The sequence below is a fragment of the Lissotriton helveticus genome, chromosome 6, assembly GCF_964261635.1.
Source record: "Lissotriton helveticus chromosome 6, aLisHel1.1, whole genome shotgun sequence".
NCBI classification, from domain to species: Eukaryota; Metazoa; Chordata; class Amphibia; order Caudata; family Salamandridae; genus Lissotriton; species Lissotriton helveticus.
The window spans coordinates 1969003036-1969015623 of record NC_136067.1 but is presented as its reverse complement, the minus strand read 5'-3'; positions in this window follow the sequence as shown (position 1 = coordinate 1969015623).

Sequence of the window (12588 nt, the reverse complement as noted above, 5' to 3'; positions counted from 1 at the left end):
AAACTTGGCAAAATTGTAGGGACTGGTAGCCCGATGTGCCTTTGCTAGGTCTCAATATATGTGCTGCAGTGGATTTTGAGAAATTAACGTTCAAAAAAAGATATATATCTGTAACAGCGGACCGGGCAGCGCTCCAGTTCGCGTACTTTTCGCGTTACGGAGCTTTGTGAAGCGAAGCTGATTGGTTCTCCGGCGTCTGTAAACATTCCAAACACTCCGTAGCGGCCGCCATCTTGTCTCTCGGTAGGATCGAGAGACAAGAGGAGGCCAAAGCGAAGGGGCAAATGACCATAAGGGGGCATAGTAGATCCTCCCTGACCCCCTAGGTTTGATGTGGAGGTTTTAAAAGGGCCCCGCGGGGCAAAAAAAAATAAAAATAATAATAATCGAACGGCTGAATGGATTTGCACGAAACTTGGCAAAATATTAGGGACTGGTAGCCCGATGTGCCTTTGCTAGGTCTCAATATATGTGCTCCAGTGGATTTTGAGAAATTAACGTTCAAAAAAAGATATATATCTGTAACAGCGCTCCGCTTCGCGTACTTTTCGCGTTACGGAGCTTTGCGAAGCTGATTGGTTCTCCGGCGTCTGTAAACATTCCAAACAGTCCGTAGCGGCCGCCATCTTGTCTCTCGGTAGGATCGAGAGACAAGAGGAGGCCAAAGCCAAGGGGCAAATGACCATAAGGGGGCATAGTAGATCCTCCCTGACCTCTTAGGTTTGATGTACCATTTTGCCAAGTTTGGTGTAATTCCGTTCAGCCATTCAGGCTGTAGACGTATCTAAATGTCCTATGGAAAATTGCATGGGGAAAACACATTTGAAAGTGTTGAAATTTAGAACCAATTAAAATGTTACTTTGGTTTTGTATTTGTGTGTGATGAAAGTTAATTGGTTATGTATATATCTAAAATGAGAGGAAACCACAGCCATTTTGTGATACTACTGTCTGAGGTATATTTGTGAGGAATTTTTGGTGCTCAATTTCTGGTGTTTGATTTACACAGTACTAACACTTCTCCTACTTTTAAAAAGGTGAGTTGTTAATTTGTAAGGGGAACTATGTTGTACACTTTAAGATAATTTGAAAAATGTTTTCTGTTATTTATTTACAGTCCTTCTGTTATACTAAATACTTGATAAAGTTAGTTTTATATTATGTATTACTAAAAACGATAAATGAAAGTGATTATTTTTTTCTGCAATTTACAGCAAGCAATTTCAAAATAAAATGGCTCACAATGAAGAGACCGTGGCAATTTCTTTTGAATTATCCACTACATTTATTGAAATTGACAGCACCAATAATGAAATATTCTCACAAGGAGGAGATGACTTGATTGATTTTTTTGATCAATCTCTTGATGGCGAATTTATCGAATGTTTGGAGACCATAGAGTTACAAGAATCATCATTGCAGACTTTTCATGAGGAGATTCCTGATGAGATGATTGAAGAGGAAATTCCTGATGAGGACATGTTACTAGTTCTTTCAAATTTTGAACATTCAGAAGAATAAATTTATATTTAGAAATCAAAAATTGTTTGAGACATTATTCATTTTTATTTTTAATTTATGAGGTTGTAGCGAAGTGATTGTAGTATAAAATGAGACTTATAGTATAGAGTGCAACATTTTTATGTTACATGGTAAGTTTACTCATATTTACTTTCCTTCTCCCACTATATTATCTCCAATGTGTATTTGACATCTCTTCTTCATCTCCGGCCTCCTTTCTCTCACTGTCTGTGTCTGATGCATCTTATCGCTGCCATTTTGTGTAATTACAGAAGAGAGTAAAATAAAATAGTTCGGGACGTGAAAAGGGGGCAAAGTAGAGTACCCCTCACCCCCTAGGCCTTCTCAGGCGGTCCCAAAAGGATCAGTTTCTGTTTTCCTGAGAGATTATGGTATGAGTTCCATATACCACAATAACTTGCATTACAACATGCAAGATATCTATCTCCTATTACCAACTTTTGGAGATATTCGCGCTAAGCGCGAATATCTCCAAAAACTAACACCTGCCCTGAGCAGTTCTTAGCCATGTTATCCAATGGGAGGTGGATAACATGGCTAAGAGCATTAGCTCGGTAATGCATGAATATCGCTGACTTTTTAGCGATATTCATGCATTGCGGCCGTTTTTTATCGCATTTGCGATAAACCTTGATAATAGCAAGGTTTATCTGCGATAATTTCTGACGATGCTTAGCGGTAAAAAATTCGTTGCTAAGCATCGTTAGCGATAAATATCGCTTAACTTTGGTAATATGCACCAACGTCTGTTAACGTTCGATTCGAAGGAAATGAGGAAGTGTTGAAAAACATTGTCTGCGCCATCTTGCCTTTTTTGAAATGCCACACTTTTGTCGTGCACGGCAGCCATTTTAGATGCCTTGACCAGACCCACTCTCTGCACGCTGTTGATCCGTAGCATGGCTCCCCACCCTCGCAAGCATCTTCCCCAGGCACTGGTCACCCCCGCTCTCTGTCTTATGCATCGGCAATAAACCTCCCCCCATCTGCGCTGCTCTTCCCTGAGAATCACACTCTGTGCCCGCCCGACACCTCCCTTTCGCCCTATTCACTACCGCACCCTCTGACACTCCTCTTCCTCTGTGTCCGATTGTCCAGGCTATCAGCTAGCCCTGCAGATGTAGTTTATGGCCCCAGCTGTAAAGAATCACCCCTCTTCAAAGGAGTTATAGTAGATCAAGGCCCACACCCGATGAGATCCGTCAAACCACACGCGTTCCTACTATCTGAAAACCATCCTGTATTGTGATTGGGGAGGGGACCTAGCCTGAAGCAGAAGATTCCAGGGATGACTCTTTGTACATCAAAGTTTTTACAATTATGTGTCACATTAAAAATATATAGCACTCCAACAAAGTAGTAGGAATATAAAACTTTAATAACTTATAAATATATACAACAAAACAAAAACAGTAAAAACAATTAAACAATGAAGAGACCGTGGCAATTTCTTTTGAATTATCCACTACATTTAATGAAATTGACAGCACCAATAATGAAATATTCTCACAAGGAGGAGATGACTTGAATGATTTTTTTGATCAATCTCTTGATGGCGAATTTATCGAATGTTTGGAGACCATAGAGTTACAAGAATCATCATTGCAGACTTTTCATGAGGAGATTCCTGATGAGATGATTGAAGAGGAAATTCCTGATGAGGACATGTTACTAGTTCTTTCAAATTATGAAAATTCAGAAGATGTTGCCTGGGTGCCGCACTGATTTGGGTATCCGGCGTGGGGCGTCCCGGGGGGGTGGGTTGTCAGTAGCGGTCTGTTGTGCAAATAGTTCCAAGGCAGCAGAACGCGCTGAAATATGGATGGCACGAAGGTGATGTCTAGTAAGTTGCCGCCCAGCAAATAACGGCGTGGGGCGCCGCGGGGGGGGGGAGGCAGTCCAAAGTTCCGTTAAAAGGGCAAAGGAAAGGATCGGTGGTTTGAACCATCAGTCAAAAAGGGGAGGGGGTGCAACAATTTTTCCTACCGGGTCACACTGTGCTTTCACCGGAACTGAGGTCTGCAGGTTTCTAGTCATTCAAACTGAGGCTGGCGCCAGCATGGGAGCGCCGACGTCCCGCGGCTACAGTTTCGTCACTCCACGGGCGATCATGGCAGTCATTCCCCATCGGGGGTGTCTGCGGGGGTCGGGGACTCCCGCGGCTCCTCTAGAATCTTCAAGGTCGTGGAGGACTACGGTGGTGGAGTCAACCAGTGACCGGGCCATTTCTTCATGCTGGGCCCGCTCTTGCCAGGTCGACCACCATTTTGAGAGTTCGGTAGCTACTGGCGATCGCGGGGTCAAATGAGCGGACGGGCTCCACCCTGCCGGGCGAGACGTTGCAGCATCGCCACAGTGGAAGAACCCTTTTCCGGGCGCCTGGAGCGCTGAGGGTGCAGCTGGGAAGCCTCCACCTGGGGAGGCGGGAGAGGCCTGTTCGCACCGTCTCTCCCACCCAGTGCACCCCACGGCGTCTCGCTTGACATTTGTTATGGCCGGACCAGGCGATGAGGACGAGGGGGGGGTCGGAGGCATGTGCAAGACATCCCCCCCCAGTGTTGTCGCAGCCATTATAAAAGAAAGAAGAAATGTCCCGTCCGTCTTTGGGCCGGACCTCCGGTGGATGGCGGCCGGACACCCTTTGCTCTGGCCCCATGAACGGGTTCCTTGGCTCATCCGGTGGGGCAGGCCTTGGCGTGTGGTGCCTCTCCTGGGCCTTTCGTGCAGTGGCCTCTCCACTCCCAGGCCCTCCATGGATGCTGGCCCAGACTGGGAGAGAGAGGGTCTAACCTGCAATTCTCCAGGGTTACCGCCACCGCGGCCGGATCCTGTCGGCCTCGGCCTCTGGTTGATGGTGGCCGGACTGGGAGAGAGAGGAGAGGGTCGAGGACACGGACATTCCCCCCCCTGCAACTCTCCAGGGTGGTCGTAGCAATCCCCTTGGCCGGGTCCCGCTGGCCTCGGCCTCTCCTCCGGCTACACCCTACGTGATGATCTCCTGGCCGACGGTTGGCAGCAGGACCCGCCTTATATGTGTTGCTTCCGGCTGGGCGTAGCCGGAAACCTGTTTCTCAAACAAAGGATATTGAGGCAAATGTGGCGCATACTCTCTTCTTAACCTATTGTATTCCTTAACACAATCTAGATCCGCACAAATGTTTGTGACATCACACTCAATCAAGTACAATCCCGATAAAGTTTCCAGAATGGGGCGGATGTCTGCTGACTTGTATCTTTCCCAGTTTGCCGTTATTTGGGCGTGGCAGGCGGTGGGACAGACACGTTTTGGGGCAGTGAGGGGCGATGAAGCCTCGTTGCCTTGTGGCCGTTGCAATGTCACACTTGGTTTCTCTTACTGTTTTCAGGTTTCTTATTACGGGCTTACTTCTAACGTTTCTTGTTTCTAGGACAATAATAGGTTTCATCATTACGTATTGTTATCGTTTCTTTATTTGTTATTTAATAAAAAGTTCATCAGTGGCCTACTGATTTTCGTTTTCCTATTCCTTTCTTTCCAGGTTGTTTCATGCTAAAGTTTCTGTTAACAGGATACAGTGATCACTTCGTTATTATTGCATATGTCCTTTTCACTAGGGGTGCTCTCTGGTCGGGCCAGATGACCTATCTCTAGTAAATGGTCCGGGTGAAACAGGTGCATCAATCAGTGGGGAGTAGATAGGCATGACAGATTACAATGGGGGACAAAGGTCCGCATTACCTACCCTTTCACTACTTGCAAAGATTTTCCTACGTTTATTTGCAAACAGGGAATACCTCCAAAAAGAACCAATTCCCAAACAGTCAATGTTCGGGCAAACAATCAATCAATGAGGAACGAAATAGGCACGACGTGTTAAAGGTTTGCGTTACCTACCTTTCACTATCTGCAAAGGGAGAGAAAATATTCCTATTCTTCCTCGTTTGCAGGCAGAGAAGATCCTTAAGAGAACCAACTTCGAACAATTCAATGCTCGATTCAAACAATCAACAAGGGGTACTGTGAACACAAATGAACGCCGCTTATGTACATACACATTGCTATTTTCAACAGGTTGTTCCTAATGTTTCTATTTTAGCCAGGTCAAAAAGAGATCCCATTAGTGGCCTACTGATTTTGCTCGATTCCTTTTGTTTTTTTTACACGATTTTTCGCTATCTGCAAAGACTAAACAGAGTATTGCGACTCTGTGCTTGTTTGTAAATAGAGAATGAACCAAAGAGAACAATCAATGAAATGGAGAGAGAAGCAGGCACGACGGATTACAACGGGGGCAAAGGCCTGCGTTAACTACCCTTCACTATCTGCAAAGAGAGAGTACTCCTAATAGAAATGAGGGGGGGGGGCAGCATTCAAAGCAGATCAGTGTGCATAAACACGAAAATGTTTTTACTTACCACCTACTTGACATTCGACAGCTTATGATATTTGCTATTAAAAAACCATTGAAATTCACTGAAAAAACCATAGGTTATAGACCATATATAGTTAGGAATTAGCATTTACAAAACCTTGAAAATTCACTGAAAAAACCATAGGTTATAGACCATATATAGTTAGGAATTAGCATTTAAAAAACCTTATTTTACTCACACAAAACCATTGAAATTCCATATATAGTTAGTTGTACTAACTATATATCGCGCACCCGCAATCCACTGCTGATCATGTCACATATTACATCATTCATGACATGGTCAGTGACATCACTGATGACATCACTGATGACATCTCAAATGTCGAGGAAGGGAACTCCGCCGCCGTTAACCGGGCGACGGTCGGCGTCGAGATCCAAGACCTCTCCGCTGTCGTCAACCAGGCAACGACCGGCGTCGAGGGAGGTCACCCCTCCGCCGACGTCATCCAGACGACGACCGGCGTCGAGAAGTGTGACTCCTCCGCCGTCAAAGAAACGGCTTTCGGCGTCGAGGACCAAGACCCCTCCGCCGTCGACAGGGAAAAGTCGATCAGCGTCGAGGAGGCAGTCTCCGTCGGTGTCTCGTCAGCTCTCGGCATCGAGGGTGCCCAATACCCCTCCGCCGTCATCGCACAGGCATTCGACGTCGAGGCAGAAAACTCCGTCGACGGCTGATCATCACCGTTCGACGTCGAGAGAAAGACCTCCGTCGACGACTGGACATCGTCACTCGACGTCGAGGCAGAGAGCTCCGTCGACGACAGGACATCATCGTTCGACGTCGAGAGAAAGACTTCCGTCGACGACTGGGCATCGTCGTTCGACGTCGAGAGAGAGAGCTCCGTCGGCGGCTGGTACTCGCCGTTCGACATCGAGACAGGGAACTCCGTCGGCGGCTGAACATCGCCGCTCGACGTTGAGAGACCATACATCCTCGCATAGACAATCAAAGACAAGATTGTTTGATCCGCCGACTCCCCGAAAGCACTCAACGACGAGGGAAGATCGCTTGACGTCGAGGTTTTCAGATGTGGTTATGGTAACGGAGTCAGCTTCCCGTCATTCCACTTCAAGGTCTTCTGGCTCCTCAACTGCATCTTCGAAGTCCAGAAGTCCTGTGCGCAAATCTCCTGAGCGTCGGACAGACCCTTGGGCGGATAAAGTCAGACTGTCACCTAGATGGTACAGATCTTTGGACCATTGGAGAGATTCTGGGGCTGCAAAACGTATGCAGGACTATGCCAGCTCACAGCACAGGTCTCCTCTTCAGGATCTGGTAGAGGAGATGGACAAGCATAGTCCTCCCAGGCGCAAATCTCCTGTGAGAACACCAACCAGATCTCCCAGAAGGCCCCGATCTCCCAGAAAAGAACCAGGGGTTCGAGTCAGGTCTCGCTCTCCTAGACGGGAAGAGCGTTCGAAAAGATCAAAAGAGAGGAGGCACAGTGTTCAACCGTAGACGTCGACGAACTCCGTCTACTTCATCTACCTCTTCTACCAAGTCTTCCAAGAGGGACTACTCCCCTACGTTGACTGACAGTCCTACGTCCAGATCCTCCCCAGTGGATGACATTGACACGTATCTGGACGTCTTGCAAAGAGGAGCTCAGAAGCTGAGCATTGAAATGTCTGTCCCTCAGGTTACAACGACAGTCATTTTTGAGACTTCACACAAAAAAGCGATCTCCCGACCTCTACTGCCATTAGTCCCGGGGATTATGGATCCTGTCAAGGAGGTATTCCTAACTCTGGCGGCTATCAGAGCGGTGCCAGCCCGCATTCAGAAGAAATACAAACCGGCCTCTTCTGACCCGGTTTTTGTAAGATCTGACCCTCCAGCAGACTCTGTAATTGTGGCAGCAGCGAGGAAGACACACGCAGTTTCCGGTTCTTCTTCAGTCCCACCAGACAAGGACAGCAAGACTCAAGACTCCTGGGGTCGCAAAGTTTGCAACTCAGCTGCTTCGACTCTTAAGGTTTCTAGTGCGGCTGCGCTTCTGGGTCTATACGACAGAGCCTTATGGGACTCTATGGAAAGGTTCAAAGCCAAGCTGCCAAAAGAAGACCAGCAGGATTTTGAAGAGACCGTGACTGAAGGATGTCTGGTGGCGAATCAGATAAGCACGGCTGCGGATGGTGCTGTCCTTGCGGCGCATTCCTATTCACATGGGGTTTGTGCCAGGAGGTCGGCATGGTTGCGCCTTACAGGCCTGAAGCCGGATGCTCAGCATCGCATCCTTAATCTCCCCTTTTCGGGTTCCGCTCTCTTCGGGGAGCATGCTGACGAGGAAATGACCCGAATGAAGACGGAGCTGGACACAGTGAAAGCGGTGGGCTTGGAGAAGAAGAAAGAATTCAAGCGCCGCTTCAAGACCAACAGGGGGAGAGGGGCTCAACAGAGGGTTCAAACCCCTCAGTGGTCCCAAAATAAGAACCAAGGGAAACCCCAGTTTCGAGGTAAACCTGGCAGAGGTAGAGGAGGTCATCAACAATCCTCTAACACCACAAGAGGAGGAAAAGCCTGAGCAGTGGCTTCCTCTGACGCCGTTACCCACTCCAGTGTGAGGAAGTGCTTCATAACACCTGGCAGAGTGGGTCAGCATCACAAAGGATCAGTGGGTGCTGAATATACTGCGCAATGGATACAAACTACGTTTCCGTGCGCCTCCAAAGAGCATCCCTACAAAGAGCGCTTACCCTCACCAACTAAGCTTGCTCCGAAGAGAGGTAAAAGTCCTACTACAAAAAAGAGCGATAGAGGAGGTTCCTCTCGCTCAAAGAGGAAAGGGAGTTTACTCCAGGTACTTTCTTGTCCCCAAAAAAGATCAGGAGGACAAGTTCAGACCAATACTCGATCTACGACTTCTAAACAAGGTCATCATCAGAGAAAAGTTCCGCATGTTGGCGCTTCACCAAATATGCCCACATCTTCAAGTCGGGGATTGGATGTGTTCGGTGGACCTGCAAGATGCGTACTTTCACATCCCTATTGCTCTACAACATCGCAAGTACTTGAGGTTTGTCCTAGGGAACAAACACTATCAGTACACAGTGCTACCCTTCGGTCTCAAGTCCGCACCACGAGTCTTCACCAAATGCATGGCAGTGGTGGCGGCTTTTCTTCACAAGAAGGGGCTCTTCATCTACCCATACCTGGACGACTGGCTACTAAAAGGTCCATCTCCAGTGCAGGTAAAACACGATCTACATCTGTGTCTACTCCAGTTGCACAGGCTCGGCCTCCATGTGAATCTGGAGAAGTCAGTCCAGCGGCCTACACAGTCAATTCACTACCTAGGCTCCGTTCTGGACACAAAAGTGGGAAAAGCGTTTCCTTCGGAGGAGAGACTTTTTTCCATGAACCAGAAATGTGGAATCCTGCTAGAATCTCGGCTTCCAACAGCCCGACAAGTAGCATCCCTGCTGGGTTCCATGGCATCCTGCATCTTTCTCATCCCAAACGCCAGGCTGAGAATGCGTCCTCTACAGCAGGCTCTGGAGGATCAATGGGACCAGGCGACAGGTCTTTGGGAGGATCGCATCAAGCTCTCCCAAGCGACGAAAGATGCCATCAAATGGTGGACACGGAGAAAGAATTTGCTGGTGGGGGTTCGGTTTCACCAGCCTCTTCCAACCCAGTCGATAGTGACGGATGCCTCTCTGCAAGGTTGGGGAGCGCACATGGGTCCGCTTCAAATTCAAGGCTAGTGGTCTGCGCAGGAGCAGACATACCACATCAATATGCTGGAACTCAGAGCGGTATTCCTGGCTCTCAAAGCTTTTTTCCCAGCGATAGAGTCCAACTCAGTTCTAGTTCAGACGGACAATACGACCACCATGTTCTATCTGAACAAACAAGGAGGCACAAGGTCTCGCCCTCTGTCTCGAGAGGCTCAGGCAATCTGGCTTTGGCTCCTCTCTCGAGGTCTTACGGTAGTGGCAGTACACCTTCCAGGCGAGTTGAACGTAAAAGCAGAAGCACTCAGCAGGCACTTCGAAGATCAGCCAGACTGGGTGCTAAACGACGAAGTAGTAGAAGAGCTTTTTCGTTGCTGGGGTCGTCCAACCATAGATTTGTTTGCAGACGACGAAAACTCCAAATGCCACGCCTTCGCGTCCAGGTTCCACCGGCCAGGGACTCAAGGGAATGCTCTACTGATGGATTGGTCAGGGACATTCGCTTACGCGTTTCCTCCCCTGGCTCTGATTCCGAGAGTAGTTTCCAAGCTCTGCAGGTCGAACATGGAAATGATCCTGATAGCTCCGTATTGGCTGTGGCAGTGGTGGTACCCGGATCTTCTACATCTGTCTGTGTGTCCACACAGACGACTCCCTTGCAGGCCGGACCTGTTGAGCAAGATGAACGGGAGGATAATGCATCCAAACCTCCCTTCACTGAACCTAACCGCATGGCTCCTGAGGTCCTGCAATAAGGACATTTGAACTTGCCTCCTGAGTGCATGAACATTTTAAAAGAGGCTAAGAGACCTTCCACGAGAGCGTCCTATGCGTTCAAGTGGAAGAGGTTTTTCTTATGGTGTAGGGATCATCACTTTGATCCGACTAAAGGTCAGGAGGACGTCATCTTGCCATACCTCCTTTCCCTAGCGACTGCTGGTTTAAAATACGCTTCTATTAGGGTGCATTTGTCAGCCATAGTAGCATACAGAAAATCACCTGATCAGGTTTCTTTCTTTCAGGTTCCAGTGGTTAAGGACTTCCTCCAGGGGTTGAAAAAAGTGTATCCCCCTGTGCGAAATCCTTCTCCTCCATGGGAATTGAACCTGGTTCTATCCAGGTTAATGTCACCGCCTTTTGAGCCCATCCACAAGGCCTCTTTGCAACATCTCTCTTGGAAGGCGGCCTTTTTGGTGGCCATTACCTCTGCTCGCAGAGTCAGCGAGATTCAAGCTCTCTGTGCGAAAGAACCTTATACTGTCTTTCATCACAATAGGGTAGTCCTAAGGGCTCATCCAGCTTTCTTGCCTAAAGTCATGTCTGATTTTCATATAAATCAGTCCATTTCCTTCCCTTTGTTTTTTCCAAATCCTACGACCCCAGCCGAGCGGTCACTTCACTCCTTAGATCTTAAGAGAGTGCTCAAGTTCTATTTGGAAATGACCAAAGGGATTAGGAAAACGGATCAACTGTTTGTGAACTATGGTTCAATGCGAACAGGTTTTCCAGCGGCCAAGAGGTCCATAGCGAGATGGATTGTCTCTTGCATTAAATTGGCTTATCAGCTTGCAGGCAAGACTTTGTTGCAGTCACCCAAAGCGCATTCCACTAGAGGGAAGGCCGCTACAGTAGCCTTCTTGCACGACATTCCAATGTCAGAGATTTGCAAGGCTGCAACTTGGAAATCAGTTCATACCTTTACGAGACATTACTGTCTCGAGTCTGATTCCAGGGCCGATACTCAAGTAGGACAAGCCTCTTTGAGGAATCTATTTGGGTAGCCTACGGCCTGTACAAGCTTAGTAGTTACTAGGCTTAATATGGTTATTACTGTATTGTTACTCCTTTGCCCGCAGGGAGATGAGGTGAGGCTCGCTATTCTATTCTAATGCTTATGACTATTGATGAGGATCCCCTGGAAGAGAAGGATTAGTTACTTACCTGTAATCCTAGTTCTCTTCCAGGGGTATCCTCATCAAAGTCATAAGCAACCCTCCCGCTTCCCCGGGCAAAGGACATTCTTTAATAAGGAGATATTGTTAACCTATTTGTTACTGGGTTTATTTTCAGTCTCCGAAAAGAACAACTGACCTAACTGTCACCCCTGAGGCATGATGGGATACTGGGGGTCATGGGTGCCTTAAAGGCACGGCGTCAGTTTATTGCTATGCAGCTACAGGTTAGCTTTTCAGTCTTTTTAGACTGTGTGTTTGCAATGCAGCCTGGGAGCTTTTCTATGCTTCCAGTGAGTTATGAGAATTTCTACTGCTTTCTGAGCATTAAAACAGTTTCTGAAACAAATCTTGTGTTGTTTTCTCATGTTTATAATGCTTATTACTCATGTATGGTGGAAATTCTTTACAGCATATTTCAGCTCTGTTCTTTATTTGGCTGCTATTGCATGTTTTTATATATATATATATATATATATTCACTGAAAAAACCATAGGTTATAGACCATATATAGTTAGGAATTAGCATTTAAAAAACCTTATTTTACTCACACAAAACCATTGAAATTCCATATATAGTTAGTTGCACTAACTATATATCGCGCACCCGCAATCCACTGCTGATGATGTCACATATTACATCATTCATGACATGGTCAGTGACATCACTGATGACATCACTGATGACATCTCAAATGACATCACTGATGACATCACTGATGACATCTCATTTGATATCAATGACCACATCACTGATGATATCATTCATGTGACAATACAATGCATCTCCTCACATTTTAATATAACCTCTCTTTCACCCAGTGTTAAAAAGAGTATAATTTTTGAAACCATTGACACACCAATACTAGTTACTACATACGCACTCACTGATTGCTACGTCTACACACACCTTCACTCATTCACCCATACAATCATTCATACATACAATCACTCATCTTTACAACACTATCATATGCACTCATACACCTATACAGACACTC